This window comes from Acipenser ruthenus, chromosome 56 (assembly GCF_902713425.1).
Source record: "Acipenser ruthenus chromosome 56, fAciRut3.2 maternal haplotype, whole genome shotgun sequence".
Lineage (NCBI taxonomy): Eukaryota > Metazoa > Chordata > Actinopteri > Acipenseriformes > Acipenseridae > Acipenser > Acipenser ruthenus.
The window spans coordinates 4,141,319-4,164,158 of NC_081244.1; the positions used below are offsets into that span (position 1 = coordinate 4,141,319).

At 41.3% G+C, this 22,840-nt stretch overlaps 1 protein-coding gene and 1 pseudogene across 6 annotated transcripts in view; both read right to left on the reverse strand.

Moving 5' to 3' along the window:
• LOC117404298 (plasma membrane calcium-transporting ATPase 3-like) overlaps positions 1-6,054 on the reverse strand; it is a 65,921-nt gene extending 59,867 nt beyond the window's left edge. For all 6 annotated transcript variants that reach the window (XM_034914982.2, XM_059017323.1, XM_034914978.2 and 3 more), the window contains exon 1: positions 5,782-6,054. The gene's annotated coding sequence lies outside the window, so the exon portion shown is untranslated. The remainder of the gene's footprint in view (positions 1-5,781) is intronic.
• A 5,602-nt stretch (positions 6,055-11,656) lies between these two features.
• LOC117404284 (cyclin-Q-like) lies at positions 11,657-17,386 on the reverse strand (annotated as a pseudogene).
• Between the last annotated feature and the right edge of the window lie 5,454 nt (positions 17,387-22,840).

Genomic DNA, 22,840 nt, shown 5'->3' on the forward strand with positions numbered 1-22,840 from the left:
ATAAGCTACTAACAACTGAAGAGCAAGATGAGCCGAATGGCCTCCTCTCATTTGTAAACGTTCTTATGTTCTCTACCCCCTCCTACATCTAGCGGTGAGTTACGGGGTAAGGGATAGGAGTTAGGGGGAGAGGGGTGGGGTGTGTGAGGATATGGGGATAGGGGTGAGAGTTCTGATGAGGGGGGGATAGTTTGAATTGTGACCCTCTCTTCTGTTGGGGGTAGTGGGTAGGAGGTAGGGGGTGGAGGTGATGGTGTAGAGAGTAGGCTGTGGAGTCTGCATAGAGACTCTGTTGTCTATGTTGCTATGGTGCTCCCACCTCTGTTTGCCTTCCTGTGTGTCTTTCTGGTTTCCGTGGAAACTAGCTCATGCTTCTTTTAGGCTGCACTTCAACTCTGTGGATTGTTTAGTCTGTGCTCAGCATTCAGCATACATCAATACCCTCCATTCCAGAGGGGCTACACACAATCACAGGACCTGGGATTCAGATCCCTGTTTCAGGACTCTTAATCACAGGTCCTGTTTGCAATGTAAAGAAACCTTCAATATTAAGATCACCATCTGTATTAATTTACCAAACCTTTAGGGGAAGTATTGAATTAACTCTGCCTGTCTGCACCACCCAGCCCCCCAGACTGGAACCCAGGCCTCCAGAGGAAGGTGAAAGGCAGGAATGAAAGACTAGTGAATTATCCTGCTGTCTGTCTGTGCCACCTGGCCCCCAGAGGAAGGTGAGAGGCTGTTTGCTGGTGCACTGGCTCGGGGGAGTGCTGAACTCACACAGATCCCATTTTCTTCTCGTTATGTAATTTGTCTGTGGGATTACAGAGAGCTCTGCTGCATTCTTGTTGACTCTTAGTTTCCTTTGACAGAATGGTTGTTTTTTAATAATAAATCATGTATGAGAAGTCAACCAATTACCGCTTAGGATTTGTCAATGTTCCAGTCCCTCTTCTGCCCCTGTGTATAGATGGTAAGAAATCAACAGCACTTCTTAATAGCCATTGCTGAGCACAATGTGAGTTTCTGTGCTTTATAGTAAGGCAGGACTTATTATAACAGAAAGGAGATTAAAGAGAGTTCGCAGTTCCTACGCCTTTCTCACAGGAAATGTGTTCCACTTACACTTCCCAGGTCACCTCAGCAGTGTCTTCTGGTTCATGTGATTGGCTTAAAGCATGTAGGTCAATAGGAGAAGCAGCTGGTTGGTTTGCAATGATTCTGAGGTGATTTAACCTTATGAGTTCAGGAGCTGCTCTTCAGTTCTAGCAGCCTGCCATAGAAGTATGCGAGCTAGAAACGTGAAGAAAATGAGTCAAGCGTTTCAGCTAGTGCACAGTGTAATTGAAACTAGAAGAAATTGAGTCAAGCAGCCACTTTTCTAGGTCACCTAAGCAGCCTCTTCTGGTTCATGTTGCTGTCTGAAAGCATGTCAGGTCAAGATGGGAAGCAGCTGATTGGTCTGAAAGCATGTCAGGTCAAGATGGGAAGCAGCTGATTGGTTAACGAAAGGAAGGAAATTATTGAAGGAGTGGTGACCTGGGGACCTTGGAAGTCCACATGGCTCGCAAATTTCTTTTATCTGCAATTATTTTATCTGCTGATTTTTTTAACTTTGAGAGCTCTGGATATAGGGGGAGTATTTTGTGCTGAATTGCAGTATTACTTCTTTCTCTGAGCTAAAAATACCAAACCCAAGAAAATCTCAGCCGATACCCACTGAAGATCAAGTTACTGTAACGCAGAGATGCAAATTATACCCTACATGATCCTTAATGGCAGCCAGACAGACAATGCCAAGGTAGACACACAGGACAATACAATGGTGCTGTGTTACAAGTTAGGGCAGCTACAACTGGGTGAGGCTGGTAGAATGGGACTACAGGATACTAAATGATCTTCATTGGCAGTCAGACAGACAGTGGCACTACAATGGTTCTGTATTATACTGAGGGGCAATGGCAGCACAAGTATAAGGCAGCTCCGATGGGACGAGGCTGGTAGAATGGGACCACAGTAAGCTAACATTATGTTAGGTTCTCGGTTGGTAGCTGCTTCTAAATGCTGAATTGGGGGTGTGCACAGCAGCTGTAATTTCACCCTCTCTGCAGCACCTGTAAGTGTTTAAATGGAAAATCTTGAGACAAAATCACAGTTGCAGAGAGGTATTTCTTAAACTTCAGAATCTAGCTTTTGGGAGTCTTACAGAAATTGCAGTTTCCCCTAGTGGTTGAAAAAGGCTGTTAGTTTAGTGTGGCTGATCAGTAACGAGGCAAGCAGAAACAGCCGTAGAGATGAAGGAGAACACACACTATAGGGTATTAAACAGGGGAGAGGCGAAATATGATGAAATATTCCTTATCAATCTCTGGTGAACTAAAATCAATGTTGTAATGATGAAAAACTGAATTTTAAAGTAATGACCACTAGGGGTCAGTAATTCACAAACTGCACAATCTTACAGGAGAGCAACTGCTAAGAAACAGACCCCCCCACCCCCATGGCGGTATATTCATAAATCAGCGAGGTCAAAGTGATATCAACAGTATCACAAAATAGCATAGAATAAGAATTAGCAGTGAAATGTTTCATCACAATTTGCAAAGCGATTCTTCTGATTTTTGCAAAATGAAAGTTTGACAGATCTAAAGACTTACAGACGGATATATGGACAGACAGACACCTCCATACACCCCCAGACTCTCAATAACTTGCTGAGCAAGTTTCACCACAGCTGGCGAAGTGATTCTGCAGATATATGTAAAATGTGTGACATACAGGTGGATAGACAGACAGACAGACAGATGTTCTTTTAAACACTGCATAGTATTCTCTATGTCACACACACTTACTAGAATATGTGTCTCTCAAAACTGCACATGTGAGATCTATATAACAAATTCAAGTAGAAAACAGGTAAGATTTATGAAATCTTTAAGATGCCTGACACAATATTAGAGTGAATCATATCGAAGAGGTCTTCTCATATCAAAGAGGCCCACATTGTGTTACACCTGTGTTTGATTTTGAATGGTATTTTTTTTAAAAGCTATTAGTGAATGTGACTTGCTTCTGGGAGTTTGACTTCTTTTACAAGGAAAAGCTAGACCCATTGGCTCATATTTGAAAACCAATCACTGCTCTTCCTGTGGCTGACGTGTTTTCAATGTTAGTTTCCCTCGAAGCTGAAGTGTAGCACTGAAGTATCTGCAGGAGCATTTAATAAATATTCTTCACTGAGCTTAACAAATTGCTATTAAAAAAATGAATTTTCCTTACTGTAATGTGTGCGTTTTTCATCTAAGAAAATCAGAGAGCTCTGACATGATGGCAAGACACTGTCAGTCACAAGAGCGGTTCATATGGGCGCCCTTCTCTCCCACTCAGATTTTAATGATCAAGCCATCAGTCCAGTGGTACCTCATAATGAATTTTTAGTAGTGATGAGCACCAATATCAATCTGTTCAATATCGATAATTTTCATAGCGCAGACGGAAATGCAGCAGTAGTCTAGTTCCATCTGTCAATCTTTAAAACCTTTTACTGGGCCACCTCTCTTATTCCTAAACTGGGTTACTGTGGCTCCTAACTAGGACAGCAGTGAAAACCCTGCAGACCACAAACAGGAGCAATCCAACACAAATCTATTATTAACACTCTGCAGCATACAGTCTGCTTACCCAGCCAAACCCACATCCTTACCTCTTAATGGACTTATTTCAAACACCGTAGACATACTGCTGCATCCTGGTATTTGTTGCTGTAGGTCACGTCATTGCAGAGAGTTTGAACTACAGCACAGTATGAAGTGACTGGGAGAGAATGGATTTCAAAGCTTTGGTTAGCACTCCTTTAAAGGAGGACCAGCAATAATGTTGCCAGTGATAAGAGGGAAGGAAAGGCAAGTCAACACCTTCTTCAAAGACTTCCAGAAAGTAAATCAGCCAGATTTAGCAGATATTTTAAAATGAACTGCATATTTGACACCTCCATAGTGAATGGAAGAATGTGCATGACCCACTGAAAACACACAAAAAGAACCGTCCAATAGCCCTCACACAGACCACACTGATGAATGCAGTAGTTTGACTGGATGACCTTCCTCAACAGCATCACAAGACCCACTCAATAAAAAAATAGATACTGCAAAAGGGAAAATATCTCTACATTAAAAACTTCTGAATACAGTATATCATGCCAAACTATTAAACTATTATCATGACAAACGTTCGGACTAGTTGTCTTTACCAATGTCACAGAATTTATCATTTAGTATGAATAGAGTATGTAATAACAAGGTCAGAAATGTGGTTTGTTGCATGATCACACTCTGCTGATACACAGATGGCAGCTGTCTCAGGGTTTGTCTGTTTATTGTTCAGTGCAGCTCGGCTCTGACTTCAGGACCATGGACAGGTCAGTCAGAACACTGGGCTGTGTTCAATAGCACAGCGCTCTGCCGTGGAGCTATGCAACATAAGTTAGCACAGCACTGGCTTTGTTTTTTGATGAATTTATGGAAGATTGTGCAGAAAATCTGCTGTTTATGCCTCTATTGCACTTGCATCGAGAGCCAACACCATGACTTTAGCGGCAGTGAATTCAAACACATGAGAGAGTCCTGTATGGATTGAAAACTACGTTGAGAGCACTGTTCCTCAGTACTGTGATTGTTGCATATTGCATGTTTCATTTACAGGTGACTACAGTGCAGTTTACACTTGGAATTAAGAGGTTTCTAAGTGTTGTTGTACAGCAAAAAATTGGAACAATTTATTTTCTCAACAATTCAACCCAGTAACATTTTTATACAGCAAATAAAATAAAAAAAATGTAAACTTTGAGAAGAAATGATTTCTTCAATGATTCTTTGAATGCATCTGTGAATGCTCTAGCTGGACTGGATGCCCTTACAATGCCCCTGACTCGGTTAGCGGGATCTGCTGCAATACACACCCCACCTCCCGAGAAATAATGAAGAAAAAAATATCATTGGCGACTTCAGAACTGTTCACGACAACCTAGCATTGAATCCCGCCTACCAGCGCCGCCGATCAACCGCGGCAAAGGTCTACCTCATACGCCATGAAGAAAAACCAATGGGAGATTTGAGGGATAGAGCTAGCGGCTTCGACTGTCTGTACTGGGACACTCCCCCTACCCTGCAGTCGAGAAAATTGAGAAAGGAAATAATATCTTTCGCCGGTAGTCTGTATATAGCAATGCAGCAATGTGTTATTATCAGCAAAAGGATTTGGGGAGAGAGGAATGCAATGATTGAGAGAGGAGAGGTGTGTGTGTGTATATATATATATATATATATATATATATATATATATATATATATATATGAGCAAAAACATCAGAACTTATGTAAACCACCTGGCTCTGCAAACCCCCTCCCGTCCCAGATGCTCCCGAACGATAAATTGCAATGTGCGCCCCTGCAAACGAGTTTCAGTCTAATTGAATATTATATTTGACCGGAGCCGAGGAGCAAAGCGAGGCTCTACAAACATAATGGAGATTTTACACGCAGCAGCAGCATTTCAAACACAGACACTGTCCAGGCAACCGACCCCTTGCATTGAAATTATTCAATTAACAAAAAACACACATGAAAAATCCCAACCGCGAATCTGTCAGCAAGGGGCAACGCGCTGAATTCGGTCAATACATTACAAAATAGCTACCTAGAGAAAACATGCCAAAGGTTACTGTTCTAAAGTCTTGTTAAAAACACAGGAAATAAATAAACACATATATAATGTTATACTTACCAGGCCATGATTTGTGGATGGCGTTGTTTAGAGGACACAGGAATTACATTTTTTGTCCAATTAAAAAAAAATAAAACGACAGTTGTGTCCTTAAAAAAAGAAAATGGTCTCTATTTACATATTTATATATATACACACACAAACATAAATATACATATAGGTGTATATAATTACATCTATGTGCTTTCAAAAATAAACGGTTATATGGCAGAACTGCAGGATATCCGAAGGTCTACACGCTGCTCCCGAACAGAATGCCAGTCTCTTCTCGGTGTTCCATCTGCAGATCGCAACATCCAAGAGAGATGCGCAGGGGGGATGCGCACCGACACCGCCTTCCAAAAACACACTGACAGCACCCCAGTCCCGCTCCGGCACCGCTCCGCGTCACAGAACACCTATCTAAACAGGTATATTTAGAAATGCCCGGGTGGTGACTCGTGGGGGGGATAGTTGACCGGTCAGGTATTTGGCTGTCGTCCCCTCTAAAGCGAGTTGGTCCGTTCCCGGTATGAACCGCATGTCTCTGTGCTGTGGGTACCACACACAGCTCCTGTCATTGAAATAGCTGCAATCCTGATCACTGTGCAAAAAACACACGGTCTCCTCTTTCTCATTCACACCCTATACACAGGACCGTGGCCAGCCATGAAAAACCACAGAGGCACCTGCCCCCCCTCCCCAAACTAAAGTTTTTAGAACGAAAGAAAAAAGATACAAGGACATTATGTTATGTTGTTTATTTAAGTACAAAAGTTTAGTTAACAGTTGTTTTTTTTTCCTGAAGTTACTATTAGGGAATTTTGACTACCTGAGTTTCTAAATTTGCAGGACCTGTGTGGTTTTGCACAGTGCAAACAAGAAGCTTTTCCTTTGCAACATTCTGAAACAATATTAATGAAAATCTGAAATGCAGCACTGCCAGAATATTTGTTGTATACTTAGTTTTAAATCCTAATCTATCAAACTTGAATTTTAACAGTGATGTCATTATTGAAATACTAAGAAGACTAAAGGGTGCTTGCATACATCACGTCTTGTGTCACATTAATTATAAAATCCCATTCAGCAATAAAATAAGCTTAAGGACATCACAACCAATGAGGGTTGCAGCTCTAGCTTTTCGGCTGACCAGTCAATTTGATTGGCTGGTTTGCTGTGCTCTGTCTTATACTCATTGATGTGATTGGCCAGCTGCGAGGCTTCTTGCAAACCACAGCCCCATGAACTTGACACAACCCTTAACTCAATCATGCACTGTCTGAAATAAACAATAAAAGCAACATGTATAAGGGCTAAATAAATAATTATTAGTATAATTATAAGCAAGGACCGTGCCTCGGGTGTCTCATAGCTGGCTACGGCCTTGCACAGTGTTGCTGTATACCCTGCATGGTATTGCAGAACGTCTTTAATAGTTTATATTGCACATTCCAGCTGCATTGTTCAGTTCAGAGGCGAATATGCCTTTCTGTTTCTAACAGATAAGAACATAAGAAAGTTTACAAACGAGAGGAGGCCATTCAGCCCATCTTGCTCGTTTTATTGATCCCAGAATCTCGTCAAGCAGCTTCTTGAAGGATCCCAGGGTGTCAGCTTCAACAACATTACTGGGGAGTTGGTTCCAGATCCTCACAATTCTCTGCGTAAAAAAGTGCCTCATATTTTCTGTTCTGAATGCCCCTTTATCTAATTTCCATTTGTGACCCCTGGTCCTTGTTTCATTTTTCAGGTCGAAAAAGTCCCCTGGGTCGACATTGTCAATACATTGTCCATAATTCTGGTCGCTCTTCTTTGCGCTCTTTCTAGAGCAGCAATATACTTTTTGTAACGAGGTGAACAGAACTGAACACAATATTCTAGATGAGGTCTTACTAATGCATTGTAAAGTTTTAAAATTACTTCCCTTGATTTAAATTCGGCACTTTTCACAATCTATCCAAGCATCTTGTTGGCCTTTTTTATAGCTTCCCCACATTGTCGAGAGGAAGACATTTCTAAGTCAACATAAACTCCTAGGTCTTTTTCATAGATTCCTTCTTCAAATAGCTTTCTTTATTAAATGTCATTTGCCATGTGTCTGCCCAGTTCTGAATGCTGTCTAGATCATTTTGGATGACCTTTGCTGCTGCAACGGTGTTTGCCACTCCTCCTATTTTTGTGTTGTCTGCAAATTTAACAAGTTTGCTTACTTCACCAACATCTAAGTCATTAATGTAGATTAGGAAGAGCAGAGGACCTAATACTGATCCCTGTGGTACACCACTGGTTACCTCACTCCATTTTGAGGCTTCTCCTCTAATCAATACTTTCTGTTTTCTACATGTTAACCACTCCCTAATCCATGTGCATGCATTTCCTTGAATACCTATTGCGTTCAGTTTGAGAATTAATCTTTGATGCAGGACTTTGTCAAAAGCTTTCTGGAAATCTAAATAAATCATGTCGTAATGCTTTGCAATTATCCATTGTCGATATTATAAATTGGACGCTCAAGGGCTTTAAATTGTGTCAGAAGTTTTCTATTGTTTTCTATAGAAATTATTTATCATTATTATTTATTTCTTAGCAGACGCCCTTATCCAGGGCGACTTACAATTGTTACAAGATATCACATTATTTTTACATACAATTACCCATTTATACAGTTGGGTTTTTACTGGAGCAATCTAGGTAAAGTACCTTGCTCAAGGGTACAACAGCAGTGTCTTCCACCAGGGATTGAACCCACAACCCTCTGGTCAAGAGTCCAGAGCCCTAACCACTACTCCACACTGCTGCCCTATTCTATATTCACTACCACTCAGGCACCCTTTTAAATCTTTTTTTTTTTTTACACTTGGCGATTCAACATTTAGCTTGCAGTTAAATCTGAAATCTGAGAGTGTGGGAATGACAACACTATGTAACACAATTTTTGTTCCTGGGTAGTAAGTGTTATTTCCTAATTGCTTATGCCTCAAAAGTATAGAAAATGGCTATTATTCCCCACAAACTTTGCTTTTGTGACCAGGACAGTGATATTTTGAAATTGACCTATTTCCAATGAGAAAACGGGCGAATTTGTGTCTTTTCGTTAACATAAAGTCAGAAAAAAACAACAAATGAATCCAAATTAACATGTATTTATACTAAAGTAATACAAAAATGACTACAAAAGATTTAGAAGTGAGTAGTTTTTCGAGATTTACGATTATACTGTAAATCACTTTCACGAATCAGCCCCCAAATGTAGTCTCCCATCATGTTCTCGTTATACTGTCCTTGGTAGCGGCGTTCAAAGTCCAGTATATCCTGGTGGAAGCGCTCGCCTTGCTCCTCCGAGTACGCTCCCATGTGCTCCTTGAATTTATCAAGATGAGCATCAAGGATATGGACTTTGAGGGACATCCTACAGCCCATTGTGCCGTAGTTCTTCACCAGAGTCTCAACCAGCTCCACATAGTTTTTGGCCTTGTGATTGCCCAGGAAGCCCCGAACCACTGCGACAAAGCTGTTCCAAGCCGCTTTCTCCTTACTAGTGAGCTTCTTGGGGAATACATCAGAGAGAGGACAGGAGAGACGAGAGAGTGAGGGAATGACAATCATCAATAACACATTAGAGAGACTCATTTTCTCACACACAGTCACTCCAACACAGAGCTCTCCTCTCTTGATAGAGAGAAGGAGCTTTTTCACAGAAAGGGTGGTGAACCATTGGAACAGGCTGCTGGACAGAGTTGTTAAAGCAGAGACTATCGGATCCTTCAAGAACAGACTGGATGCGGTCATGAACAATACTGTATAACCCTCTTTGTGACTACAATAAGACCTTTAGCTAGCCGTCTGGGGGAAGGGCGATCTGTCTAGCCACAGTTTCCAGAAGTTTAATTTCTCCCGAGTGCTAACGGACCAGACTGGCACTAACGCAAGCGAACACGGGTGGGCCCAATGGCCTTTTCTAGTTCTGGAATTTCTTGTGTTCTTATGTTCTAAACTGCTTCGCAATGTCGCGCGATTTCAAATGCTGTGTCTTTGGGTTTTGGGGTTTGAATGAACGAGTGCAAGATCGATCCCAGCACAAGAGTTTAAAAGCTACAACTCTCACTCCAGTTGCTGTAGAAATGATTGAGTGTCGTAAGTGCCGAATATTTATTCAGTTGAAGGAAATATTGCACAGCTGTCGGCTAAAAGCATGCAGATAATGGTGGTCAATGTAGGGTCTTCAGTTTTGGACGTCTGCTTCCCTGCGATTCAGTCTACAGCCCTCAACGTAAGTAAAGCCATTACAATAATTATACATTCTTTCATTACATCCTCTCACTGAATCAAATATAATTGCTTACAAATCACTATGAATTATACAAAATTGTTAAAATAATTGCAGAAATGGGTCCCCGAGTGGCTCGTCTGGTAGAAGCTCGGTGCGCAGGTTCGAGTCCTGGCTGTGTGAAGTAGGCCGGTCTTTGCAGGGGACTCCAAAGGGAGAACTGCATTGGCTCTGGTGCTGCCATGGGTTAGGGAGCAAAACCGGCAGGGACTATGTCTCCCCATCACGCTACATCGAACCCTGCTGGCCAGGTGCCCAGTGAGCTCAGAGCGGACATTAAAAACAGCTGAAGCACAGGAGTCAAAAGAAGGGAATTCTATTATTATTTATTTCTTAGCAGACGCCCTTATCCACTTATTTACTGGAGCAATCCAGGTAGCGTACCTTGCTCAAGGTTACAGCAGCAGTGTCCCCCACTTGGGATTGAACCCATGACCCTCCGGTCAAGAGTCCAGAGCCCTAACCACTACTCCACACTTTACTTGCAACTGACCAAAAATGGAAGTGTTAGTAACTGAAAGGCACACATCCCAGCCAGCCGATATGCATCAGTGACTGGATGACATCACTTTGGGAGCCACTGCACTTGTCAGATAGCTTGCTTATTGTCTATTCAGAGACACCAGGACATTCTTGTTAAATATACCAAGTGAAGCCAAAAATTAAATATGTCCCAGGGGTGACGTGTCAGAAACGTTTTAAAGAATTTTTAATATTTATACAAAACTATATTGTGGGCAGATCTGGGCAGTGAAATATTGCCTACAACTGAAGCCAAAAAAGAAATATTTACTAAGTGTGTTCTCCTGCAGTGGAGCTACCAGAGGGGGTGTACTTGCAGAGTGTGTCTATCAACACATTAGAACAAAAGAAAATTAATTCTTCCATGTGTATGCCCCTTGTAAAGGAGTCCTTACCAAGCAGCATTGGCATTCGCCCTTGTTTTGATCTTTTTGGTTTGTTTCTTCCCGATATCTAACTTCTTCCTGTGCTGTAGGTCACATTTTGCTTACCTGAGAGTGAGCAGGAAGTGATTTCATACCAGGAAGCATCTGCAGTCTCACCACAGACACTGAATGTGTGTTAATATGTTAGTGCACTGCCGGATTACAATGCAGTTTGTGGAGCATTACGCTTGATGAAGACCAATAAACATTATGGTTCTTTATTGATCAGTAACACACACTTCACAACCCAGTTTCCTCAAGGACCTGTATTTTCAGTTTTTACCTGAAAAATTCCTGGGTTTACAATAGCTAATACAGTATTTGTTTTTTAGTTTTTACCCACTTTTACTTATGAAAATACTGTAAAGCCATACATATTTGTGACCAAAATATTTGGCGAATCACTCATAAAACCTATTTTACTCTAGAAATGTTGGCGACCTGTTGCAATATACTAAATATGCATTGTTAGTGGAATTTGATATTATTATTTATTTCTTAGCAGACGCCCTTATCCAGGGCGACTTACAATTGTTACAAGTTATCACATTATTTTTACATACAATCACCCATGTATACAGTTGGGTTTTTAATAGAGCAATCTAGGTAAAGTACCTTGCTCAAGGGAACAGCAGCACTGACCCCACCTGGGATTGAACCCACGACCCTCCGGTCAAGAGTCCAGAGCCCTAACCACTACTCCACACTGCTGCCCAAAATGTTTGCTGTGTTTTTTCATAGGCAAAAAATGCATTAAAGGCTCGCAAATATTTATGACAGTACCTATTAAGTTATCCAATATTTTACATTATGTAGATGTTTCTGTTACCAATAATTGAGTTGTATTTAATGGAAACATCAAAATAGAAATGGTTTCAAGTCAACGCAAAGAGAAAAAAACCTGAACTTATCCCTGGGCTTTAACCAATCCCCCTGTCTCGGGAAAACTGTGGAAATCATTATTTGCAACGATTTTCACCTGCTTTAGATTTTTCAAAACTGGGTCCTCTTCAATTTTCCTTTTTGCAAAGACGAGGAACCCCCGTTTCTGCAGTGATAGCTGTCCGTCCATCATTTTACATACTGGAATGTTTATTAATATTCCCAGTCTGGTTCCAATAGCTTCCCCATAAACCCAATCTCTCTCTATCAGGTGCACTTGGCGTCCATGTTGTAGATCTGAATAAGCTCAACAATGATGTCATCGATGGCTGGCTTGGTGATGTCATCACTCAACACCTGGACAAGAGAAGAGCAGAGAGGCAGAGGAGGAGATGGGCAGAAAAGCAAATCAGAATTAAACCAGAGCACCTCCCTCACCACACACTCGTTCACTACTCCCTCCTGTTTTACCACTCCCTCACTCCCTCCCTCTCACCTGCCACCACTCCCTCTCCCTCTCCAGGAACCTCCACCCCAAGTGTCTGCAGTGCCAAGTAGAGTACTGCCACAGCGACGTGCTGGGGCGGGTGGCACAGGCTGCCGTGGTAACTGTCTCTCAGCAGCGCCCAGGTCGTCACGGCGATGGGGGTGCGGTCCCAGGCATGACGGTTCATCAGAGCCTTCAGAGAGAGCAGGTAGTGAAGCAGGTACTGAAACACACAATACAATATAATATAGTACAGTACAAAACAATACAATACACTACAGAGAGAGCAGGTTCATCAGACTCAGTGTGGCTGCTGGAAGGAGACCCGGCTAAGGTTGGCTACACACGCTGGTCTGGGCTGGGTGATGCTGGAAAGGCTATTTACCTTGTGAAGTTGAGTATCCTGTGCTATGCTGGGCAGTGCTGTGCTGGGGTAGGGTGTGCTGCAGTGGGCTGGGCTGGGGCAGGGTATACTGTGCTATGCTGTGCTATGCTGTGCTATGCTGTGCTTGGCTCTGCAGGGTAGGGATGCTCTGTTCAGCTCAGTTCACCTTGTGTGGGTGCTGGAAGGACACCTGGAAGTTGAGCACTCGCAGCAATAGCAGCTCACACTGCACAATACTGTCCCGCAGGTCCCAGAACCGAGAGTCCAATTCCAGGGGATCAGAACCAGGATTCAGGTACCTAACAATACAACACAACCCAGCTCTGTACAGCGCTGTCAATACAATACAATACAATACAATACAGCACATGCCACTGTCAATACAATACAATGCAGAACATGGTAAGGTTTCAAATAAACATTTCATATTGTATTCTCTGTATAGGGCAGGGTAAACCTGTTCCCCTGTTTAAATCAACTCTACCGTTAAACCAATCCAAATCACAATCCAGCAGTTTCGTTGTCAGAATCCGTACCTTTGTTTCGTTAACAGAATAATCCTTCTTTTCAAACACACCTCTCCGCTACTCAGTTTTGTCCTCTGTCTCAACCCCAACAACCAGAACATTCCCCTTGTGGTATTTTTATTCACCAACTTAATCAGTCGCAGCTGATTAGTATTTTCTCATTACCCTAAATTGAATAATCAATTAACCAATATAGGAGGCCTTTACCAAGATGGCCTCCTGGTAACTTCAGCTTCACAAAGATGGAGTGTCATCTCCTAATCCCCAGGGTCCTAAAGACTCCAAATTAACGTTTGGCATATATACATCATCACAATATACATTTGGAAGAGGTCCAATGTTAACCTGGTTAAAGGGGGCTTGAAGGGGTCCAATGCTGAGCGGAGGAAAGGGTCTCCAGTATATAGGTCCATTATATGTCAGATAATGTGAAATAGATTAAGCTAAAACCAGACACAGTGTGGAATTCTACAGGATTAAGACTGCGCATGTTCAGAGACAAATGAGATGCAGCAACTGTACAAAACCTTAGAGGAAAGTACGCTTACTTGAATCGCTCGGGTCGAAATGGACGGATCACACCTTCTCCAGACCTGGTCTGAAATGGCTAATTACTATTCTGACTGCAAGTTAGGTGACTACCATTATTCGACTAGAAGAACGGTTTGCAATAATTGTGATGTTTCTGTAGCTTGAATAACCAATGAATGTAAACAAATGTAATAACAATTTGTTTTTCCAGATATATGGAAAATGTGATACCCAATGACAGCTAGGTCTTCCATACCACTTACCCAACTTTCATTAAAATATGTATGTAAACACTATATGTATGTTAACACTGATGAGGTCACCCCTACCTGTGGCACATGTTGATGATGTCTCTGAATGGCTTGTCTATATGTATGTTATCACTGATGAGGTCACCGTTACCTGTGGCACACGTTGATGATGTCTCTGGTTCTCAGGTGCTGCTCCTCCACTTTCCCGGCCAGATAGAGTTTTTATACTTTAGCACCTTTGTTGTTTTTTTTTAAAACAAAATATCAGTAAAAATTCAAAGCAGAAGCATGCTCAGCCTGGCTCTACAAGAGTCCTGAACACAGAGAGAGCGCTTCACACATTCGCCTACTCAGCCTGGCTCTTACAACTCTGCCCCCAAGAAATTAGACATTGGGCAGCGATATCTATGGCACTAAATATCAAGTGCTCTCAAGAGGGGGTGTCAGGGAGAGACTGCAGCTGTTGATTTCGTTGTGGAAGACAGCAAAGGAAAGAAGGTACAACTTAAGTGTGCAAGTACTGTCGAGTTACTGTACATGTTTTGACACACACACAAAAAAAACACTGAAGCATTTTGGAAAGTAAAAAACCCGAAAAACAGAAGCCTTACATTTAATAGAATAAACAATAAAACAATCACTTTTTAATTATGTTTTTTTTTCCTCTAAAACTGTATTTTCTAAAAACAAGGTGAGAACATTACAAACGTTATTTCAAACTCGCTTGAAGTTTAATGTTTGGGGTCACTATCCTCCTACATTGCTTAACACGATTCCCTTGCAAATGACACCACGGTCTCAATGGGTTGACTTCCTGCATAAATAATAAATACATAAATAATGAATCAATGACGTATATCTTATAAATTTAATTGATTGCTTTTATGTTCATTCAATAAAAAATATTGTATTAACTTTTGTTTTAAAAATAGGAGGAGTGGCAAACACTGTTGCAGCAGCAAAGGTCATTCAAAATGATCCAGACAGCATTCAGAACTAGGCAGACACTCAGTCTTGAACAAAGAAGACTACGCGGCGATCTGATTCAAGCATTCAAAATCCTAAAAGGTATTGACAATGTCGACCTGTGGCAAAGCGCCCCGCCCCTGTGTGCATTTGTGTTATGTGTTGTATGTTGCGTGCGTGCGTATGTTAATGTTGGTGTATAGATTGGTACACGGGATATAAACGGGTCTGTGTTTCACGTGTGTTTAAAGTGTATAATTATATTTAGGCACGAGGATGGCACATCACTTCACGTGCAGATAAAATGTGTATAATGTGTTGCACGTAATGAATTCACGTGCTGGGATTCAAGTGAGTAAATAATTAGTAATTGAATCCCAGCACAACAGTATATATAGATGCACGTTTTAGTCACTGGTGGTTGGTGTTCGGTGAGTGGAGAACGGGAGAGAGAGAAGGAGAAAAGAAAGTCTAAAGTAAAGTAATTAGTGTTATCTGCTCACCGTGTTTGTCCGTTTGTCTGTTCACTGTTTAGTCCGTTTTGTTTATATGTTTCTTTTGGCGTCAAGTGCCGTGTCCTGTTTTTTGTACTGTTAAACCCTTTTATTTGTTAAATAAACGCTGAGTGCAGCCATTGCACTCAGCTCCTCATCACCACCGTCTCTGTCTGTGTATTCCTCTCTGGTCTGACGCCACCCACTCTGGCCGTCTTTGTGACACGACCCAAGGGACTTTTTCGACCTGAAAAAAGAAACAAGGACCAGGGGTCACAAATGGAGGTTATATAAAGGGACTTTCAGGACAGAAAACAGGAGGCACGTTTTTACACAGAGAATTGTGAGGGTCTGGAACCAACTCCCCAGTAATGTTGTTGAAGCTGACACCCTGGGATCCTTCAAGAAGCTGCTTGATAAGATTCTGGGATCAATAAGCTACTAACAACCAAACGAGCAAGATGGGCTGAATGGACTCCTCTCGTTTGGAAACTTTCTTATGTTCTTATGTTTTTCACTTGATGAGAGTATATATACACACACACATAAACACAGACAGCTGTAGTCAAAAGTTTACATACCCCAATGGAAATGTATAATTTCTAGAAATTTCTCAAAAACAAATTATAGGAAAAATCTTTTGTAGCAAAAGTTTTGCTTTTGTGGATGATTTAAAAAAAAAAGCTACAATTATTTATTTCAGCCAATTTTTTGCAAAACTCCAAAAATGCTAATTCAAAAAGTATTCATACCCTGACAAGGAAAATGAAATTAATAGCTTGTTGAGGCACCTTTAGAAATAATAACCTCTTTTAAATGATTAGGATATTTGTCAATCAGCTTTTGGCATGATGCTTTAGTGATTTTTGACCATTCTTCAACGCAGAATTGTTCCAGTTCATTCAAATTCCAAAGACTTATCTTGTGCACAGCCGCCTTCAAGTTGACTAGGCCATTCTAGAACCTTGATTTTATTCTTCTTTAACCATTCTGAAAGATGACTTGTCATGCCAGTATTATTATTATTATTATTATTAATTTCTTAGCAGACGCCCTTATCCAGGGCGACTTACAATTGTTACAAGATATCACATTATACATTATTTCACATTATACAGATATCACATTATTTTACATACAATTACCCATTTATACAGTTGGGTTTTACTGGAGCAATCTGGGTAAAGTACCTTTCTCAAGTGTAGAACAGCAGTGTCCCCCACTGGGGATTGAACCCACAACCCTCCGGTCAAGAGTCCAGAGCCCTAACCACTACTCCACACTGCTGCCCTAAAGACCATAGTAATTGAATCCAAGAGAGGGAGCTAGAACAGTGATACACTGGGTAACACTCCGGTCTACCAGCTGTACTGAAGACATTTTTACAGCCCTTCTGAGATCACATTTTGTATCCTCAGGAAATGAAGAGAAAAAGTCAATCTAAAAAAAAAGTAGGACAGGTAAGAGTGCTGTGATGCTGCTCTTGAATGTATTGGGATGAAAACAGACTCCCATTGCATAGCCGTTTGTCCATTCCTGGTTTTACTATGAGGGTAATAATAGAACACATCAGAGCTTCTTACCTATACACACTGTGAATAATGAAGCTTGTAGTAAAATCTGGAATGGGTGAAACTCCTATGCAATAGGAGTCTTATCACCCCTGTGTATTGTGACTGGGTGTGTGCAGTATGATACCCCCTCTCACCAGTCTCCATGATGAACCGACACACTCTGAAGTGGGTTCTGGTGTCTGGATCTGGTTCTGGTCCTGGTTCAGCGTCCAGCCTGGGCTTCCTCAGAGCCAGCCCCACACAGCTCTCCATCAAAGCAGGTCCTCACCAGGCAGGAGAAGGGAAGAGTAGGGCAGGGCAGACACTGAACTGCAGCACAAACCAAAGAAACAGCACAACTCAACTCAGTCACAATCTTAAAAGGCGCTGACATAGTTAACTCAAATCACTACATTAAGTGCAATACAGAAACCAGGACCAGAGAACACAGCTGGAAAGTAAGTGGAGATATTCTTAGGACAGAGGAAAGGAGACACTTCTTTACACAGAGTGGTGAGGGGATGGAATGGGTTACCTAGTCATGTTGTTGAAGGAGACTCTTCTTCACACAGAGAGTGGTGAGGGGATGGAATGGGTTACCTAGTCATGTTGTTGAAGGAGACACTTCTTCACACAGAGAGTGGTGAGGGGATGGAATGGGTTACCTAGTCATATTGCTGAAGGAGACACTTCTTCACACAGAGAGTGGTGAGGGGATGGAATGGGTTACCTAGTCATGTTGTTGAAGGAGACACTTCTTCACACAGAGAGTGGTGAGGGGTTGAAATGGGTTACCTAGTCATGCTGCTGAAGGAGACACTTTTTTACACAGAGAGTGGTGAGGGGATGGAATGGGTTACCTAGTCATGTTGTTGAAGGAGACACTTCTTCACACAGAGAGTGGTGAGGGGATGGAATGGGTTACCTAGTCATGTTGTTGAAGGAGACACTTCTTCACACAGAGAGTGGTGAGGGGATGGAATGGGTTACCTAGTCATGTTGTTGAAAGAGACTTCTTCACACAGGGAGTGGTGAGGGGATGGAATGGGTTACCTAGTCATGTTGTTGAAGGAGACTCTTCTTCACACAGAGAGTGGTGAGGGGATTGAATGGGTTACCCAGTCATGTTGTTGAATCACTGGGATCTTTTAAGACCCGACTTGTCAAAGTTCTGAGATCAACCAGCTACTAGGATACCAGACGAACACTGATGGGCTGAATGGCCTCCTCTCATTTACAAACTTTCTTTTGTTCTTAAAAAACAGATTGAGAATGGAAACAGTGGGGCAAAAGTTCAACCCTACTTCATTCAAGTAACTCACGGAAGCCATCAGGGCAAGGCACATGGTATCTGAACTAGGGTTGGGACAAATTCTCAAAACACTACTTGGAATGTATTCCGTGGCAAATATAATGACCACGGCTGAGTTGCACGAGTTGTGAGTAATTTACTAACATCGATTTTACACATTATTAACTTTTCACAGGTTCCACCAGCTATAGTTATAACATAACCAGCTTAAAATGTAACTTATACATACCTTTACAACGCATACAACATGACACGGTAACTTTTGATGCGTGAGCGCCTCTTTGTGAACATGATTTTGTAAATAGTTTTCGTCATCACAAATCCTGCGAGACCACACACATCCTCTTGATAATTATAGGACATCCTTTTAAATCCTATTAGATTCTAAAGTTTCTATACGATTGTGACAGAAAGACAATGATTCTTGGTGGTAAATCTCCCTCCTGACCCGTGAGGGCGCTAACAGGAACAGAGTACCCTGGACTGCTTGGCCTGACACTTAGTTCCTAGGGTTAAAAGGAAGTCAGTCATTTAGAAAAGGGGCGGAGCTTCAGCACATTAACTCATCAACCCGGAAGGGAAATGATGTGGCAGACACATCATTTGTGGCAGCTTGGGTTTATGAACTACCTTGCTGGGACCTGATGAAATGCATAACAAATACATTGCCCGTTCACTAATGACCATCATACCAAAAACTCTGTGTTAAAAATGAATATATAATGAAAGGATCGCATATGCCGTTGTTTACTTTGCAGAATTCCACTTGCCTAGACTAAGCCACCTACAATAATTTTTGGAACAATAGGAAAATTAACATTAGTGTCAAAATACAATCTGTGTGTAGTAGTTGAGCTGCTGATTAATGTATTTTTTTTTTAAGTATTTGACTAATATGGTTTGATAGATTGTTGCCTAAATCAACAAGACATGACTGCGATTACAATGATTTCTAAATATACATGTATGAAACCGAAAGGGACAGCGCTGTATAGCCTTTTTTATGAGATCACTGTCATTCTACAACTAGCTTTAAAAAATATTACTTGTGCTTATAATACTTTTCATATAAATAATAAAAAGTTCATATGTTTTATATATAAAGGTATTCCTAAGCACACACCTGGTGTTCACATGTGTGCTGTTTGCCACTTTTGTCCAGGTAGTAGTATATGTCTATAAAAGGAGCGCATCAATCCGTGCTGGCAATCTGTTTGCAGCCGACTGTGCCACAATGTGAATGACTGGGACAACCCTGAACATGGACAGATTTCTTCTCCATTTTCACACAGGCACCTACACCTTAATGCACCTGTGATGCTGGGTGCATAATCTGCTCCAAATGCAATGCAATTTTTCCCCATGGTATTCCAAATGACTGTAATACTGTATTCACGGTCAAAGATATGTTCTCATGTTGCTGCTATATCCTCGCAAGATGGCAAAGCAAGCAGTTGAATTACAACAATTTCTTCACTGAAGTAGCATATTATAACTGGGTACAACTGAGTGTCCATGTCACTGCTGCCGCCTGTTGCAAGGGCAAAGAAATTACTGTTCAGTAGCTGAAACAGATGCTCAAAAGTTTCAAGGATTGCTGTCGTTTTGGTCCTCAAACAGCCATACTTGGAAGCAATTTTACTCAGGAAAAGCCGCTTTCACAAGTGGGCCTACATGATCTGCAACGGCAATTTGTGCTCTAAAATAAAGGTTGTAAAAAGTCTCCACTTTAAGCATGTCATTTTCGCTATCTGTTTTTTAAAAAAAACAGTCCAAGGATCTATTATCTTGATGGTCAAGATTCGTATCAAATTAGCTTTATAATGGGGTTGTTTGTATCCAGATATCTCATAGGGCGCTCAAACTGCAACCCACAAACACACATGAGTGAGTATCAGCGGGTAACGGCCCACCCTGTAGTGTATGAACTATCCTTAAGAGTGTAGAAAATATAAACCGTGTTCACATATGGGGGCATAACCGTAGAACTGTATAAGAACAATATAGTCTATGTGATAACCGCACACAGAGATGGACACATGATGATGTTTCTCACATTTCTATATGGCACAAATGCAGCTCCACACAACAGTTGCAAAATCATATTTCGACGTAACTTTCCGAAATATTTTCAGTTCCCTTCCGTAGTTTTTAAACCAGAGGTACAGTCTCTCTATTTTGTATTTATTTATTTATTTAATGTATCCCCCTGTTTATTGTTAAGTTATTTTGTGAGTTAACGCCCACTTTCCGTCCCTACTATAAACTCCTCAGCGCTGCCAGAGTGGCATAGCCTCCCCACGACTGTCGAGAGCCGGAATAATAAAGCGCCATCTGCTGCACTGGAGGAGCAATTTCCCCACATCGCGGATCTTTTGTACAAATAAACAAAAATATCCTACAAAAACATCGTCAGAAGCTAATATCCACCCACCAATCGAGAGTCAGAGCTGCTGCCCTCGAGTGGGCTTACTGGCCGAACTCGCGTGGAGTGAAAAAAACACAGCAGCGTGGACGTGATTTTTTTTATAAGATGTAATTAAATATTGATAATTAAACAGCATAGTTAATCTTAATGTGATGGCATTGCAATCGAATACAAGCATTTGATGATACACACTCTCTGATACAAAGAAATGTGAGGCGCTGAACGCAAGAGAAAGACATAGGTCTGCTCCTGTCCTCACAGTACTAGCATGCTATGCATTAATGAAACAAGCTCTATCGTTGCTTTGGAAAAAATAATAAAACGATCAAATAAAATACAACAGCATATTTGAATGGTGTGAGTACCCAAAACTATATTTGTCCCGGGTATTGAACAGGTCTCTGTGGGTCTGTTTGAAGCGGTTTGATCAAAGAGAGATTTAAAAAAACGCGCTCAGCACGGAGTGAGGGAGCCGCAGACGAGGGCTGGCATTTTCAATTCCACCGGTGTGAAGAAACGTTCTTAATTTGTAATTTCGCTATTCACAACTTTATTTTGCATTTGTCTTCTTGTATGTTAATACCATCGCTTAAATAATGCGAGATCGCTGAAACAGACCAGTAGTGTTCAATAGAGATCATTATTGAACGGTTGCACTGATCAGTGATCATTATTGGAAAATAAAGTTATAGAGCTCATTTGAATGTAATTTTGTAAATATATGTTCTGTATTAATTACATTATTAGAGATTCGTGTACCTGGTTACAGAGGATATTTTATGCCAAAATGAAAAATAAATAAATAAATATGACAAAGCTGTGAGTGATACTGGCAATGCATGACCCCTCAGGATGCTTGACTCTACATCCAGAAAGTCGGAAAGTTAAAACCCTGCCACAAAATCCCTGTCTGCAGCTTTGATGAAATTAGACTGGAAGAATGTAGTAAACTAACACAGACACCAAGAAGGAATTGTACTGTAGTATCAAACTGAACAGGACTGTTGCAGCTAATGGAGCTCCACGGTACTCCTCTAGAAACAGGCTTTTAACTGTCTGTGTGCTGGACAAGCATGTGGAGGTTTGAATATATAGCTTTATTAACATTACTGCACCCTTTAAAGGAGTACTAATTATCTATAAAATCTATTCTCTAACCTCTTATTAGATGTATTAACATAATCATGTCCCCTCTTTTAAAAAATATGCACATAGAATTAGGGATAAAAACTGAAATAACATAATTTGGGTGTTTAATTTGACTTAAAAATATAAATTTCAGGTTTATCTGTAAAGAGTAAACTAGGTAGGGCAGCAGTGTGGAGTAGTGGTTAGGGCTCTGGACTCTTGACCGGAGGGTCGTGGGTTCAATCCCAGGTGGGGGACACTGCTGCTGTACCCTTGAGCAAGGAACTTTACCTAGATTGCTCCAGTAAAAACCCAACTGTATAAATGGGTAATTGTATGTAAAAATAATGTGATATATTTTAACAATTGTAAGTCGCCCTGGATAAGGCCGTGTGCTAAGAAATAAATAAGAAATAAATACATAATAATAATAATAATAATAATAATAATAATGAACCAGGGCGGTGGACTGAACACAAAATACAGTAAACTGTACGAGAATCAGCCCCATGGTGTACACCCTATTGACAGTGCTGTGGCAGGTGAATCAGTCTCATGGTGTACACCCTATTGACAGTGCTATGGCAGGTGAATCAGTCTCATGGTGTACACCCTATTGACAGTGCTATGGCAGGTGAATCAGTCTCATGGTGTACACCCTATTGACAGTGCTGTGGCAGGTGAATCAGTCCCATGGTGTTCACCCTATTGACAGTGCTATGGCAGGTTAATCAGTCCCACTGTCACCCTATTGACAGTGTTGTGGCAGGTGAATCAGTCCAATGGTGTGCTATTGACAGTGCTGTGGCAGGTGAATCAATCCCATGGTGTGCTATTGACAGTGCTGTGGCAGGTGAAT